Genomic DNA, 16066 nt, shown 5'->3' on the forward strand with positions numbered 1-16066 from the left:
CATAAATAGCACATGTACCGTATTTTACCAAACAAAAGCCAACATTCGTTTATTCTCTTTTGCTTGGTATGTCCTTCCTCCCGTTTTCTTCTGAAGGTTTAGCACCAGACTTTACAGTTCTCGGCACATTTAGCTACAATGCATGGAACATCTGCAGTCCATTTCGGGACTATGTCTCACTTTGAACACAAGGATCAGAGCCTGTCTGATTTATGGTGTCTGGGGATCTTAGCTTGCCTTGACCTGGCTGGGTGTAAGTAACACAACCCCCAACCTCTACTTCAGACACAGCCATAAATGTCAAATGATATTAAGCACGTCTGATCCCAGATGGTACCAGAGCGTACTACCAGGGAGGGACATTTGTTCCTCCACATGGCATGCTTGATCGGATCATCAGTGCTGAGCTGCCAATGGCTGGGCCCCATGTGTTCCCGAAATGACTGGCATAACAAAGAACAAAATGATGCATTGATTGATTTATTTATATACCAACAATCGAATTGTCTAAGTGAGATACAATATAACATCAGAAACAATAACAAAACAAACATTCAGTGATGTACACTGATTTCTCTGAAGGGTTGGTTAAAGGTGGATAAAAGTGACCCAGCTGATATTGTGTATCTGAATTTTCAGAAGGACTATTGATTCCTAAGCAAGTTCAAAAGTAGAGAATGTTTTCCCCACGGGAACTCATTTTCCCGTCCTGGCGACGTCTGTCCCTGTCCCATTCCTGCAAGCTCTGTCCTCATCTGCACAAGCCTCAAATACTTTAAAATCATAAGGGTTTGAGGCTTGTGCGGTTAAGGCAAAGCTTACAGGAATGGGGCAGGGACAGCGACAAAACTCGCGGGGACGGGACTGGGAAATTGAGTTCCTGCAGGGACGGGGAAAAATGTGTCATGGGGAGGGGGGACAGCAACATGCCGATGGGATGAGGGAATCCCAACCGTTGTATAACAGGAACACCTACTGGCTGAATTTAGGCCCAGGGCTCCAGATAGAGAACCATTCCAATCCAATGGAATCCCACGGCAGTAAGAAAAATCTGCTAGTAACATCAATCAGAAAATAAAATTAAAAATCCAGAACTATAACTTGTCCAGTCAGTGACTGAGACACATGGAGATAAAGTGATCAGAAAAAGAGAAGGGAGAAAATTCATAGATATAAAAAAAAAAATAAAAGGCAAATAGAATTAAATAAACAAGAGGGAAAAAAAGAGAAAGTAAAAGATAAATAGAAATTGTATAATACAGAACAGCAAAGAAATGAGGATGAGAGAGAAAGAGGAAATAGTAATAGTCTATGTTGTTTGCAAAGTATTTGTGAACTAAGGACAGTTTGCCCTATGGGAGTATCCAACGGCCACCCCAGGAGCTAATGATCTAAACAAATTGCAAGATTGGGTCTCCTGGTCAGTTGTCCCAAAAGTGCAGGGGTTTATAGGCCAGCAGTATAAGAATAGCTGCCTGCCCCAGTACATTTAAGATGGCAAACTCCAAGGGTCCTGCTGCAGTTTGTTACTCTTTCCAACCCAAAAGAAGTTGGAAAGAAATATGTGAAAGGGGTTGAGAATGTCTGTCTGTCTGGGTCAAAATAACTCTTTGAAAATTAAACTGAATGGGATGGAACTTAGCATGAAGGAAAAACAGTAAAAATCAAACAAACAAAAACCCAAAACAAAATGTAAAAAATGGGTCAAACATTCTGAGGGTTCCAGAGAAATAAGCCTCCAACCCTAGGGTCACCAGATGGCTCCAGTCAAGGAGGGAGATTGAGCCAGTTTGGGTTTTACTTCCATTAATGGTAACCCTATCCGCCCCTCAAAAAAATGGCCACATGGGGAGAAGGAGATCCAGCTTCTGTAGAATAGAAATTTACATAGAGTGAAATACAGCAGTTACACAATTCTTCCTTTCAAACTGCTTTTCCCTGCTCTCTACCCCCAAACCCTCCACAAACTGACTCCTCCTCCAAAACGACCCACACAATTGCCCTGCCATCCTACTGCTGCACTCTTAAAAACTACTATAACTGTCCCACCACCCCACAATCTACCCCATTCCCCTAAATTACCTGCCCACAAATGCACCAACCCCTTGCAAACTACTCCCACCTCTAAGAATTACTGCTAATGCCCCTGCACCTTGCAAATGATCCCACTCCAAAAAAATAACTTCTGCAACTGTTCTACCACCTTGCAAATGCCCCAACACCAAAATCTACTCCCTGAAATTTACCCGAAACCCATAAATTGCTATCTTGCTCACAGCCCCCATTAATGCTACATCACCTTGCAAACTGCCCTGTCTCCAAAATCAACCCCAGCAACTGTCCCATACCCAATAATACTCCCTGGATTTGTCCTACCACCCTATTAACTGACCCATATGCAAATATCCCTTGCAACTGTCCCACCATGTCACAAAAATAACCCACCCTGCAATTGCCCCATTACCTCACAAACTGCACCACCACCCACTAGCTCTCCTGCCCTCAAAAATAATGCTTGCACAAATGCACCATTACCCTCCAAACTAGCTCAGCAATCTGCAAACTATCCCACCCTCAACTACTGCAACCCTGCAAATTATCACACTTCTAAAATCTACCCCACAAACGGTCCCAGCCCCAAAACCTATCCCTATACTATTACTCTAACCCTCAAACTGCACCATAACCCCACAAATTGCTCCTCCCCCCCAAAACAACCCCTATTCCAGCACACCGTAAACTGACCCAACCCCCAAACTATGCCCCATCCTCAAAATCTTATGCTCTGCAACTGCCCCAACCCCCAGAAATTACCCTCTAACAACTTTACTGCCATTCCTAGCTACACCCCACAGATATAACGCATGCTATGCATACACACAACATATAACAGACAGACACACAGATGGATTATAAAGATTATCATGATCTATGTCCTACATCAGTGGCGTAGCTAGGACTAAATGGACCCTGTGCCGCTTATAGCACCCTTTCTCCCAAGGTAGTGAGAATGAGTGTGTGTGTGTGTGTGTGTGTGTGTGCGTGGGGGGGGGAGGGAGGGAATTCCTTCAGAGCTCCAGTAAACAAATTCAAACTGCAAAAAGCAAACACATCTATAAAGAAAACTTGTCACACTACATCCAAATCAATAATAGAAATTGAAACTGAAATGCAAGATTTCAAAGACACATATTTCCCAAAGGTGACATATTCCAATGACAGTAATCAATTTAAAAAATAAAAATTATTTCTACATTTGTTGTCTGAGCATTGCTTTTATCCCAATATTTCTTTTTTGCTTTTGGTTTTTTTTCTCCCAAGGTGTCCTGTCCTTTTGATGTTCAACATATATAAATCACATACATAAATTTATGTGGTATTTATTTATTGAGATTTATCAACCACCTTTATGAAGAGATTCACCCAAGGTAACATATTACACTTAATAAGTTCTAGTCATATATATTTATATTTTCTATGTCTTTATTAGAGAAAATATAAGAGATCAACCCAGAAATGGTTTTCAAAGGTGGTGATGTGGAGGAAATTAAAGACATCTTCATGAATCTGAAAGTCAACATATTAAAGAGTAGTAAATCACCTGGATCGGATGCTATGCACCCCAGGATACTGAAAGAACTCAAAGGTGAACTTCTCCATGAAAAAGCAGTTAATAAATCTAAATAAATTAATAAACATGAAATTGCTGATCTGCTATTAATTTGTAGCCTGACATTAAAATTGTCCATTGTGCTGTTAGCACAGGGATCTCAAAGTCCCTCCTTGAGGGCCGCAATCCAGTCGGGTTTTCAGGATTTCCCCAATGAATATGCATTGAAAGCAGTGCATGCACATAGATCTCATGCATATTCATTGGGGAAATCCTGAAAACCCGACTGGATTGCGGCCCTCAAGGAAGGACTTTGAGACCCCTGTGTTAGCATGTTCTAAGCTTTAGTAAAAGGGCCCCTTTGAACAAGATCCTCAAATCCAGTCCTTGAAGGCCACAACCCTGCCTGGTTTTGAGGATTTCCACAATGAATATGTATGAGATGTTTGCATTTACTGCTTCCATTGCATACATCTCACGCATATTCATTGCAGGAATCTTCAACACCAGGTCAGTTGTGGCCCTTAAGGACTGGATTTAACATGCTTTAGAGATCTGTGTTTTATAGCATACTAAATAATGTTATGATAACATAAGAGCTGCCATACTGAGACAGACTGCAGGTCCATCGCCCAGTATCATGTTTCCAACAGTGGCCAACCTACGTCACAAGTATCTGGCAAAATCCCAAGGAGAAAAACAGATTTTATGTTGCATATTTCCCCATGGTCTTCTCTTTTAGGAATTCAGCCAAACCTTTTTTAAACCCTGCTAAGCTAACTGCTTTTACCATATTCTCCAGCAACAAATTCCAAACTTTAATTACATGTTGAATAAAGAAACATTTTCTCCGGTTTATTTTAAATCTACTAGTTTGTAGATTCATTACATGTCCCCTAGGCCTACTGTTTTTGGAACGAGTAAACAAGCAATTAGAATAGTTATACTGGGTCAAACCAATGTTCCATCTAGCCCAGTATCCTGTTTCCAAAAGTGGCCAATCCAGGTCACAAGTACCTGGCAGAAATCCAAATATTAGCAACATTCTATGCTACTTAAATGGTTTACATATTACAAGAAACATGATGGCAGATAAAGGCCAAATGGCCCATCCAGTTTGCTCATCCACAGTAACCATTATCTCTTTTCTCTAAGAGATCACACGTGCCTACCCCAGGCTTTCTTGAATTCAGACACAGTCTCTGTCTCTATCACCTCTTCCAGGAGACTGTTCCATGCATCCACTACCCTTTCTGTAAAAACGTACTTCCTTATATTACTCCTGAGCCTATCACCTCTTAACTTTATCCTATGCCCTCTCATTACAGAGCTTCCTTTCAAATGAAAGAGACTCACCTCATGTGCATTTACATCACATAGGTATTTAAATGTCTCCATCACATCTTCCCTCTCCCATCTTTCCTCCAAAGTATACAGATTGAGATCCTTAAGTCTGTCCTCATATGCCTTATAATGAAGACCATGCACCAGTTCAGTAGCCTTCCTCTGGACCGACTCTATCTTTTTTATATCTTTTTGAAGGTGCAGCCTCCAGAATTGTACACAATATTCTAAATGAGGTCTCACTAGAGTCTTATACAGGGGCATTAATGCAACTTAGCATCCTTCTAGCTTTCGCCGTCTCCTTTTCAACCTGTTTGGCCACCTTAAGGTCATCACATACAATCACACCCAAGTCCTGCTCTTCTGTCCTGCACATAAGTTCTTCACTCCCTAAACTGTACCGTTCCCTTGTGTTTTTGCAGCCCAAATGCATGACCATGCATTTCTTAGCATTAAATTTCAGCTACCAAATTTCAGACCATTCAAGTACGTATTTTGTACCTGGGGCTTTGGAGGACTGAGTGATTTGTCCAGTCACTGGGAGCTGTAGTAGCAATTGAACCCGGTTCCCCTGGTTCAAAGGGCCACTAACCACTAGGCAATCCCTGCTCCCTATTAGTTATTGGTGTGACAATTATACATGTGTTACTAAAGTAATAAATACACATCTATGTATTATTAAATTGCCCTTATTATGTGAGTATGCTGTGCTTTTTATATTCTTTCCAGCCCAACAGAACATTAGGAGAAAACCCTATACAATAAGGGCCTGAGAATGCCTGTCTGTCTATCCCAGGACAATAAGTCTACAAGCATTGATGGCAGATGCTCAGAAAATTAAAAGGTGATTGGAGAAGCCTTTATGATAGTCCTTAATAAAACCCTAAACACAAACAAACAAACCTTTTAAAACATTATGCCAGAAGTAGTAAGAGTGTCAAGTATCCATTTAAGATGCTATTTTGCAGGAGGAATGGTGAAATGAATGACATACTATTGTTCTCTTGATGAAGTTGTGAATGTATAGCCTAAAGCAGTGGTTCCCAACCCTGTCCTGGAGGACCACCAGCTAGTCAGGATTTCAGGATACTCCTAATGAATATGCATGGAGCAGATTTGCAGCCCTAAAGTATTTAGTTTCTAGTTGCAGCACAGAAACATTGATACACTAAAATATCAGCAGTTTGGGAATTGCTCCTCTCAAACATCCAGTCCTAAATACATACACACTGTATGTAGAAAAACCAAACCCAAACCCACTCATGCCCACATACTGTACAATTGCTAGCCACAGGGGGGGCCTAGGCCCCTCCACTTTGGGATCAGGCCCCCTCTTTTTTTTTTCACCATGAAAATTTATTGAAAGTTTATATAACTTGTACACAATAATAAATAATAAACTTGTACAAGAAGGGACACAGAAAGGTTAACAGACAATGGAACAACAATAGCATCAACAAGCATCAGAATAAACAAAATAATATCAATGTACGAAATTTAAGAAGCAAGTCAAATACATGAATTTCAATAATAGAATAATTGATAAAATATCATAGGGGAGCAATAAAGTAGGGTAGATAAGCGAGGGAGGAAAGGAAGGAAATCAAAAGAGAGGAGCAAAGAGGGCAGCAGGTAGGAGGGGACAATCAATCTAATGGAAAGAAGGGAGAAAGAGAAAGGAGAGAGAAGAGAACAGCAGTAAATTAGAAAAATGGAAAGAGATATAATAGAAAAATAGAAAAATGGAAAGAGATATAATTATAAAATGAGAATATGGATCCCCTCTAGAACTCAAGCACCTCCTTTTACCTTGCTGACGGGGACACCGAGCCCCATCAGCCAAATTACTAGTGTCATTGTTCCTGGCTGTTTCCTTCCTGCTCCAAGCATGCTAGGACTTCGCACACATGCTTTTGAGCATGCATGAGAAGTTCCATCATATTCAGAGCAGCGGGGAGTGGTGGCACTGTAATAATTTGGCTAGCGGGACTAAGCCTCCCTGCAGCAAAGGTACCTTTAGTGCACTTCTGTGGGGGTAGGATAGGTATGCCTTTATCAAAATGCCACACAAACAGTGGCGTAGTAAGGGGGGCAGGGGCGGGCACCATCTTGGTGGAGCACCGGCACCGCTCTGTCCCCCCATGTCATTCTCCCCGTGCCCTACCTTCCCCCTCCCCATACCCAGTGGCTTAGTAAGGAGGGGGGCGCGGACCACCCCAGGCGCTGTGTTAGTGGAGGCGCTGGTACCTCTCTGCTCCTCCATGCCACACCATGCTATGCTCATACCATCCCTTCCCCCATCCCATACCTCTGTAGATCTTTGCTAGTGCGAGCAACTTCTGCTTGTTGCTCGTGCCAGCCTGGATCCCCTCTGAATCACTTCTGGGTCGGAAATCCAACGCTGGCGCAATGAACATGCTGGAGAAAAACCACTAGCACTGGCGAAGATTTAGAGGTCCGGGGAGGGGGGGTGTGTGTAGTGTGCAGTGCATGAGTGTGGAGGAGTGCAAGTGTGGCGTGGGGGATGGGTGCGAAGGGGGTGCCACCGCCCCGGGTGACTCCTACCCTAACCACAGCACTGCCCATACCTATTTAAATCTTTGCCAGTGTGAGCAAATTCTCTGGCCTGCTGCTTGCACCGGCCTGGCTCCCCTCTGAAATCAGTTCTGGGTCACAGGGCCAGGAAGTGACATCAAAGGAAAAGCCAACGTTGGCGCGAGCAGCAGGCCAGAGAAGCTGCTCATGCCGACCAGTGCGGGAGGGTGCGAGGGTGGCATGGGATGTGTGGAAGGAGCGGGGGAGGGGGCGGAGAGGAGGGTGCCACCGCCCCGGGCGCCTCGTACCCTCCCTGTGCCACTGGGTCATACAGAGTTGTTCCCAAGGCAGGAATAAATTTGGGCGCGAATGCACGCACAAGGGCACCTGTGTTAAAGGAGCCAAGAGAGATTGGCACCACATGTAAGCACTGCTTACGTCACACTTGCCCTAAGCACTATCTATACAAGTGGCATCGTGAAGCCTGGCACGTACCTTGCCACATTGTCTTGCATTCGTTTACGTCTGCCAGGGACTTGCTCGAAGTGGGTGGGCATCAGTCTTGGCGCCAATTTATAGAACTGGCACCAGCCCCCTTTTTGGGGGTTGTTTTTTTTTTTCTTTTCATGGGTTCCAGAGACTCCCAAAGCAAGTCAAGGGGCGCAAAGAGGGCGGAGGGCACCTCACCTTGCAGGGGGGGGGGGGGCCAAGGCCTCATTGCCACCTGCACAAGTGCAACCAACTAACATGACGAGGGGGGGGGAAGAGGGGCGGCTCGGACCGCGGCTCATCTCCGCCGGGACCCTCACGTCAGGCGGCGGTCGCCGCCCCCCTCCCTCCCTCCCTTCCCCTGCAGCTCCTGTTGCCATGGAGACCGGCGGGGGGCCCGGACTGGAGCGCCGCCCGGCCATTGGCCGAGAGCGTCACGTGAGCGCCGCTGGAATGCTAATGAGACTTTGGGGTCCGCGGCTCTGAGGAGAGGAGACGGGCCGGGCGCGAGGGGGACCCGGAGGTAAGAGCGGCGGTTGGCGCCGGGGAGGCATTCTGCACGCGCAATCCATCCTCCGGCAGCTTCAGACCGTCAACGTTTCTGGCGCCTCCTCCCTCCCCCAACTGGTTTTTTTTTAAATTTCCCTGTCAGTCAGGTCCCGCCGCCGTCGCGAGAGAAGTGCGCGAGGAGAGGAGGGGGGGGGGGGGGGAGGAGACGCTGCGAACCCTTCGCTCGTGCCACTCTGACGCTGCCGTTGAGACTCGAGGGGAAAAAAAAATGCGCGAAAATGATTGCCCGGGGCTGAAATGCTGCCTTTTTCCGTGCTTTGCATTCTCGTGCTGTCATAATCTGCTTCGTGACGTAACATTTGTGGGCTTCTTCCAACAGAAGCCCTAATGCAATGCTTCCCAACCCTGCCCTGGAGGTCCACCAGGCCAATCGGGTTTTCAGGCTAGCCCTAATGAATATGCATGGAGCAGATTTGCATGCCTGTCACTTCCACTATATGCAAATTTATCTCATGCATATTCATTAGGGCTAGCCTGAAAACCCGATTGGCCTAGTGGAACTCCAGCGCAGGGTTGGGAACCACTGCTTTAAGCTATACCACTGCTCCCATTCTTTATTTTGTTATAGATCAGGGTGTCAAATTCCCTCCTTGAGGGCCGCAACCCAGTCGGGTTTTCAAGATTTCCCCAATGAATATGCATGAGACAGATTTGCATATAATGGAAGTGACAGGCATGCAAAGCTGCTCCATGCATATTCATTAGGGCTAGCCTGAAAACCCGATTGGCCTGGTGGTCCTCCAGGACAGGGTTGGGAACCACTGTCTTACACAAGCATCCCCTCCCTGACTTCCCCACCCATCCAGCATTCCTCCCTTCCATTTTAAAATCAGCTGCTCCAGGGGCCCCTATGGGTGGGGTCACAGGTGGCTTTCCCTTCTCCCCGAGCCCAACACCCATGCTGCCCTTAAAAAATGCAAGGAGACATGGCATGGCAGCTGCCACAAGTGCTGGAAACCTTATATAATAAACATATATACAAAATATAAACAAAGCTTACTTTCAGCTTTGTTTATATTTTGTAATTCTCAGAGTATATCTGGCTGCTCTTTTGTAAACAGCTTTGCTCGATAAAAGCCTGGATTAGATTAGTCTTCCACAGCTCGCAGGAGTCTAGTGTTCCGGGGTGGTAAGGGTCAGTGGGATAGTAAGGGTAGGAGGCGCCCAGGGAGGTGGTGCCTCCTGCCCTGTTCTCCACCCCCCCAGCCGTGCACACGCACCTTCCCTTCCCCCCCCCTATCCCCCCCTACCTCTAACTCTTTGCCGGCACAAGCAGCCTCCCTTGCCCATGCCGACCTTGGCTCTCCTTTTGATGTCACTTCCTGGTCCCGCAACCTGCAAGTGATTTCAGAGGGAGAGTCGAGGCTGGGTGTGAGCAACAGGTTTGAGATTCTGCTTCCACTGGTAAAGAGGTACAGGGGAGCAGAGAGGTTCCGGCGCCCCCACCAAGACGGTACCTGGGGCGGTTCACTCCCTGCCCCCCTCCTTACTTTACCACTGGTAAGGGTTCTATTTCACTTTTGTCCACATATTTCTTTCTAATTCATAATTACTTAGTGATCTCATGGAGAGGAAAAGATAAGGATGCTGTGGATGGGCCATTTGGCCTTTATCTGCTGTTGTTTTCTATGGTTAAGTGATAGCGGTCTATGTTTTTCCATGTGCAATTGAGGTGAGAGATTCTGTCAGCACATACTGCCCAGCACTATTTAGCTGGTTAGGAACCTCAGTCCTTGAGGGCCACAATGAATAGGCATGATATCCATTTGCATGCAAATAGATCTCGTGCATGTTAATTGGAGAAATCCTGAAAACCCAACTGGTTACCCACTCGCTGACCTAGAATCCTATATAATAAAACGCTAGCTGCGCATGCGCACTCAACTGCGTGCTTCCGTTTTCCCTGATCTGTGAGATGTAGGTACGTGGCCTTGCAGGAGTGTGCATGCACGAGTCCCCAGCCTTACTTTCCAGCACCTACCACTCGCCGCCAGCGCTGGACTTCCTGCTCTCTGTGTCGGCTCCTCTCACCAGCTGCACCAGCGTCTGAGAAGGCTTCCGACGCTGGTGGGATCGAGAGGAGCCGTGGTGACACCTCGTGGGGCGGGGCGGGAAGCCCAAAACACTCCAGCCGCGAAGGGATGCCGTGGTCCCGACTCAAAACCAGCTGATTCCAGCAGCTTGTGCAGCACTCTACACATGCTGCTTTGGAGCCTTTTACTGCCCTGATTTGCTCTGCCGCGTCTCTGATGATGTCATCAGGGACGTGCCAGAGTAAATCAAGGCAGTAAAAGGCCCCGAAGAAGCGTATGTAGAGTGCTGTACACGCTGCTGGAATTGGTGGGAAGGGTGGGGGCGGCAAGGGACTAAGGGAGCAGTCAAGACCGAGGGATGGGAAAGGGGGGGTAAGGGAAACGCTGCTGCTATATAGGGAAGTGGTGTGGGGTGGGAGGGAATGCTGGTGCTGCTGTGGCTGCTGCACAGGGAAGGTGGGCATCTAAATGCTGCTGTACAGGGAAGTAGTGGCGGGGAGGGAATGCTACTGACAGACATGGATGGGGAGGGAATGCTGCTGTGGCTGCTGTACAGAGAAGTATGGGGGGGAGAGAGACAGATGGATAGAAAGAAAGCCAGACAGCGAGAGGAAGGCAGTCAGAAAGAAAAAAAGAAAGGCACAGGAGCAGAGAGAGACACAGAAAGACAGACAGACAGACAAAAAGGGCCAGGGAGAGAGAGAGACAAAAAGAAAAACAGCGGGAGGGAGAGAGACACAGAAAGAAAGACAGACAGATATATATTCTAGCACCCGTTAATGTAATGGGCTAAAATACTAGTATATATATAATTTGTTTGATTGCAATAAGACAGTCCATTTTGACAAACAGGATAAGCACCTCGAGTCCACTGGAAGTTCCTCTCCACATCTAAGAGATACCTCTTTTGGCTCTCTGCACTGCTATTAATGCTACCATCTGGGCCAGGACTTTCCTCAAATTTCATTGTAGTTGGACAGTGGAGCTCTTCTTTTTGTGAGCAATTATCTTCTAGTGGAAAAAGACTTTGAGAATGAAAGATCACAATATGAGGCTCAGATAGAATAGCCACAGGAGCAATGTTTGCTGTTGTGCATCATTTATATCTGAAGAATATGCATATCTCATTTGTATATCCTCACTCCTTTTCTTTGGGATATACAGTAGAATGCTGATTATCTGTAATAACCTTGGCAGAGAACAGTCCAGATAATTGAAAATCCGGATGATTGGACATTTTAATTATTTTTTAACAATTATTATTAAAAACAAAACAATTGCCAGCACCCTCCCCAACAAGAAAAGGCAGCGTACCCCCTCCCTCACCGAACAGTCACCACCAACCCCCTCCCAAACTCAGAGGAAGGACCACAAGCCTACCTTGTTTTCCTGGTGATCTAGTTGTGTGCTGGGGTAGGAGCGATTCCCACTCGCTCCTGCCTATGCTCTTTCAGCGACGAAAATAGGTGCCGAGACTTCCAGCAGGAATCTTGTGCGGCTACAAGTAGCCTCATGAGGCTGCCACTGGAAGTCTTGGCAGCTATTTTCGTCGCTGAAAGAGCATGGGCAGGAGCAAGTGGGAATCGCTCCTGCCCCAGAGCGCCATTAGACCACTAGGGAAATAAGGTAGACTTGAGGTCCTTCCTCTAGGCCTGGGAGGGGAGTTGGTGGTGTTTGCTTGGGTAGGGAGTAGGAACACTCTTCTTGTAGGGGGTGTGTTGACGGTGGGGCAAAGTCTCCCATGGGTGGGGAGGGGCTGGGCAGGGCTGATGGCAATGGTGGAAGAAGCAGAGAAGGAACAGTAGTGGGAGGGAGGGTGCTAGGAATGGTACTTCAGAGGGAACTTGAATATAACCTGAGACCCCTGAAGCAATCCGGATAATCAGCGTTTGGATAATTGGCGTTCTACTGTACTTAGGGTTTGCGATGTCCTGTGTGCCTTCATGAGAAGGACCTATTCTATAATGAAATGTAGGTGCTTAGATTCTGTTGTAGAATACTACCATAAGCTGGTATTAGAGATGCCAGTTAACGCCAGCCCTATAGTTGGCATACGTGTGCATTCTGGAATGTGACGGCTGTTATGTTTTGTTAATCAGGTTTTCTATTCCACCTTTACCTATTCAGTTCAAGGTTGGATTACACTACAAAAAGTTGGATCAGTTTCACAGGAAGTTACAATGGACAGTTTGATACGGACATTCAATAAGGTTGCTAGTATGGGTAGATCGGTGTAGCTATTAATACAATTAGGCCATAGTTACAAATACATAGCTACAAGTACAAGTAGACGAAGAAACGTTTTCAGAGATCAAGAAAGCTGGCAAATTGGGCAACCGTATAATAATGGGTGATTTCAGTTACCCCAGTATTTGACCAGGTAAATGTTGCATCGGGGAGTACTAGGGAGGAGAAATTCCTAGACTTCATAAATGACTGCCTCTTGGAACAACTGGGCCAGGAATCAACAAGAGGGGGAGCTATTTTAGATTTGGTCCTTAGTGGAATGCAGGGCATAGTACAGGAGGTAGCTGTGTTGGGTCCGCTGGAAAACTGTGATCATAACGTGATTAAATTTGAACTGATATTTGGAGTGATGTCGCTAAAGAAATCCACTGTAGTGGCACTTAATTTTCAAAAGGGTGACTACGAGAAAATTGTTAAAAAGAAGCTAAAAGGTTCGATGGCAAAGGTTAGGACTGTAAACTAGGTGTGAGTGTTATTTAAAAATATCATCATGGAAGCCCAGACCAGATGTATTCCAGGTATTAACAAAGGTGGAAAGAAGAGGAAATGAGAGCTAGCATGGCTAAAAGGTGATTGAAAGAGTCTATTAGAAATTTTTTAAAAAACAAAACCCAAAACATCCTTTTGAAGAATGGAAAAAGGATCCAATGAAGTAAATAAGAGACATAAGTACTGATAAGTTAGATGCAAAGCATTGATAAAGAAGGCTAAAAAAGAATATGAAGGCAAACTTGCTAGAGAAGCAAAGACTCATAGTAATAATATTTTTAGGTACATCAGAAGCAGAAAACCTGTGAGGGAATCCATGGGACTGTTGAATGATCAGGGAGGATAAAGCCATAGCAGAGAGACTGAATGAATTCTTTGCTTCTGTCTTTATGGAAGATATAAGAAATCTATCTGAAAAGGAAATGGTTTTCAGGGATGATGATGTGGAGGAACTGAAAGAAATCTCGGTGAATCTGGACGACATGCTAAGTCATATTTACAAGTTAAAGAGTGATAAATTTTTATGAGATTTGCGTTACACATTACTAAAAATTACTCCTGGTGGAATTCTGCGCAACTGCTCAGCGCAGAATTTGTGCAGAATTCCCCATCTAGGCAGAATTCTGCCTAAACCTTCCATCCTGACCTCGTCCCCTCCTCCTTTCCTCCCCGCATGGGTCTGGCCTCTCTTCCTCTGACCTACCCTCTTCCCCTCCCCCTACTGTAAGATCAGACATGCCTCCGGGCCTCCCAAGGAAGCAGCAGTGGCAGTGCTGTGAATGAGCTGATTGCAGCTGGCCCCGCAGGGTCTTTTCTCTGCAGCATAACTTCCTGTAGATAGATGATGTGGAAGAGGGAAGGCCCTGGCAGGGGTGGCCGCAAGCAGCCTGTCCACTGTGCTGCCTCTGCCGGTCGATTGCCACTGCTGCTCTGGGAGGCCCACAGGTATGTCTGATCTCATGGAGTAGGGGGGGCAGACCCGCTTGGAGGAGGAAGGAGAGGAGGAGATGGGGACATGGATGATAGACCACAGTTGGGAGGGGCAAGGAGGGAACATAGATGCTTAGCCTGTGGTACTGGGAGGAGAGGAGGAGACATGAATGCTGGACTGCAAGCAGGTGGGGAACATGGATGTTAGACCTGCAGGGGGAGGAGGGGAGGGGACATGGATATGATCTGTAAGTAGAAGGGAAAGGGGGTGAGATGGAGACCCAGGCCAGAAAGGGGGGGGGAAGGTGAGAAGGAAGAGATGCTTGACCACAGAGAGAGGAAAAGAGATGCTTGACCACAGAGAGAGGAAAAGAGATGTGCAGACCACAGAGAGCAGGGAAGGGATTTGGGGTGCAAGCGAGAGAGGTGGGGGTGAGGGGAAACAGATGCTGGACCTCCAAGTGGGGGATGATAGAAAGAGGAAGAGAGTAACCGAGACCAGAAAGGGGACGGGAAGGGAAGAAAAGATTCTTAACCATTGGTGAAAGGGGGGAGAGAGAGAGATATGCCAGACTGTGGGGGCCAAGGAGGAGATTTAGGCTGCAAGTGAGAGAGAGGGTTGGGATTTAGAGGGAGACAGAACTGCAGTTGGAATGAGAGAGGAAACTGAGGCGTATGGAACCTGAGAAAGGAAATGGCAGGAAGGAATTTCAGGCCTCAGGATAGGAGAATTCTACGTGCAAAACACTACAAATAAACTTTGCAGAATTTTCAAAATTTTTGTGCAGAATTCCACCAGGAATAAGAAATGTGCTTTTACGATTACCATTTCAGTTACTTCAGGGTGTGTTCACTAAATGCAGGATATCATGGAACCCGCATTTAAAGGGGGAAATCCTTGAAACAGCCGAAACATAGTCCTATGTCGGAGTATGTACTCCTAGCCACGTTTGCAAAAAAAAGATGAGTGCTGTATAAATTAATTTAAATTATAAATAAGAGCACTTTAAGCACTTTTTGAAAATATGAAAGGGACCGATGACAGTGCAGGTGCTTTCAATCCGTGTGTGACAAAACTTCATAGTACACACAGGGGCACCACTGAGGACCTAGAAAAAAGTTAAAGATGGACGTCGGCAGAAAGTGAAGGAGAGAAAAACAGCAAATGGATAAGAAAGCCCTAGAAACAGAATTAAAAGCACAGACAGAAGGAAGTGCAATCAGAGGCTGGGAAAAGATGATTATTTTATTTATTTATAATCCTGCGTAAAGGGACTATAAACTTCAGACCTGTATAAGAAGGATTGGAAATATTCCTTTTTAATTTTTAAAGGAAAATATGTAAAAGTTGAAGGAATTTCCGTACTGTATGCACAAGATCATTTTTACTGCATGCACACCTGTATGAATATACCTGTCTCGCAGGATTGCATTCACATCCAGGATTGCAACCTATACATGACGTTACAACGTTCCTAATGAGTTCAAGCCAGGTGCTGAATTTGCAGGGGGAGGGGAAGGAGGGCTTCTGGTTGTAACTCATTCATCTTCCAGCATTCATCTCGTGCAGTTCATTAATGAGTTTTGTTTAGGTAATGAGAGCTAGAGATGACACAGACGAGTGCTCTGCTCTGTGCCCCTCCCGCTCTTCCTTCCTCCTGGTGGGTTGGTGGGGCTGGCGCGTGTCAGCATGGCACAGGTTCAGGACAATAAAGTCTGACATACCGTTTTGGTTTGGAAGGTGGCCAGCAGGCTGTAAAAAAAAAAAAAAAAATAGTAGCTTGGATGACGCTTGGGTTTTCTTCTCACAATTGTTTCT

The 16066-nt window shown here is 45.9% G+C and overlaps 1 protein-coding gene across 5 annotated transcripts in view; it reads left to right on the forward strand.

The window, feature by feature from the left end:
- The first annotated feature begins 8405 nt into the window (after positions 1-8405).
- The window catches only part of PHC2 (polyhomeotic homolog 2), a 150880-nt gene continuing 143219 nt past the window's right edge, over positions 8406-16066 (forward strand). Inside the window, exon 1 of one of the 5 annotated variants that reach the window (XM_033922373.1) lies at positions 8406-8501. The gene's annotated coding sequence lies outside the window, so the exon portion shown is untranslated. The remainder of the gene's footprint in view (positions 8502-16066) is intronic. The other 4 variants (XM_033922376.1, XM_033922377.1, XM_033922374.1 and 1 more) reach the window with 4 other exon arrangements.

Source organism: Geotrypetes seraphini, chromosome 15 (genome assembly GCF_902459505.1).
Source record: "Geotrypetes seraphini chromosome 15, aGeoSer1.1, whole genome shotgun sequence".
NCBI lineage: Eukaryota > Metazoa > Chordata > Amphibia > Gymnophiona > Dermophiidae > Geotrypetes > Geotrypetes seraphini.